This window comes from Mandrillus leucophaeus, unplaced genomic scaffold (genome assembly GCF_000951045.1).
Source record: "Mandrillus leucophaeus isolate KB7577 unplaced genomic scaffold, Mleu.le_1.0 Scaffold212, whole genome shotgun sequence".
Classification (NCBI taxonomy): domain Eukaryota; kingdom Metazoa; phylum Chordata; class Mammalia; order Primates; family Cercopithecidae; genus Mandrillus; species Mandrillus leucophaeus.
In genome coordinates, this window is record NW_012102166.1 from 1,527,328 (window position 1) to 1,528,802 (window position 1,475).

Sequence of the window (1,475 nt, forward strand, 5' to 3'; positions counted from 1 at the left end):
TTTCACCATGTTGGCCAGGTTGGTCTTGAACTCCTGACCTCAGGTGATCCACCCACCTCAGCCTCCCAAACTGCTGTGATTGCAGGCATAACCCACTGTGCCCAGCCTACTACTGAATTTTAAGAGTTCCTTGTGCATGCTGGATACAAGTCCTTTATCAGATACATGATTATTTTTTAAATTTATTTTTTAAATGTATTTATTTTTAGCAACCCTGTTAACTGAATAGTTAAACAAATTTTCCGTATATGTTTTCTCTCAATCTGCGGTTTGCCTTTTCATCTTCTTAAAAGCATCTTTAAAGGTCAGAACTTTAAAATTTTGGTAACGTTCTATTTATCATTTTGCTTTTGTTTCCCATTTAAGGAATCTTTGCCTAACTCAAGGTCACAAAGATTTTGTCCTATGTTTTCTTCTAGAAGTATTATGGTTTTAGCTCTTATATTTAGGTCTATGATTTATTTCAAATTCATTTTAGGGTATGATGTGAGGTAAAGGTCAAGGTTTTTTAAATTTAATTTTGGCATACAGGTAATCTAATTATTCTGGCACTATTTATATGAAATACTATCCTTTTTCCCACTGAGTTACCATTGGATAAAATCAGCTGACTGTTTGTCAGCCTATTTCTGGACTCTCTTCTGTTCCATTGATATCCCTGTTTATCCTTACAGTGAGAGAACACTATCTTGATTATTATTGCTTTATAATACATCTCAAAATTGAATAGTTTTGGCCTCCAATGTGTTTCTTTTTTTCTTTCTGCTTTTTTTTCTTTTTTAGACAGAGTCTTGCTCTGTCACCCAGTCTGGAGTGTAGTGCCACAATCTCAGCTCACTGCAACCTCCACCTCCTGGATTCAAGCAATTCTCCTGTCTCAGCCTCCCAAGGAGCAGGGATTACAGGCACCTGCCACCATGACTGGATAACTTTTTGTATTTTTAGTATAGATGGGGTTTCACCACATTGGCCAGGCTGGTCTTGAACTCCTGACCTCCAGACCTCAAGTGACCCACCCTCCTCGACCTCCCAAAGTGCTGGGATTACGGGTATAAACCACCACGCCTGGCTCATATTTCTTATTTAAAAAAATTTTTAGGTAAATTTTAGAATTAACTAGTCTGTTTTAAGAATGAGTGCCTCCAGAAATTTTGATTGGGATAGTGATACTCTATAGATAAATTTGAGGAGAATTGGCAATGTTGAGTCTTAAGGTCCATGAATATGGTATATCTCCCCATTTCTTTAGGTCTTCTTTAATTTATTTCAGCAGTATTTTGCAGTCTTCCTGCTCCCTTTCTCTTTTCCTCATATCAGGACCACCCATAATTTTTTTTTTTTTTTTTAAATGGAGTCTTGCTCTGTTGCATAGGCTGGAGTGCTGTGGCATGATCTCGGCTCACTGCAACCTCCACCTCGCCTCCTGAGTTCAAGTGATTCTCCTGCCTCAGCCTCCCAAGTAGCTGGGATTGCAA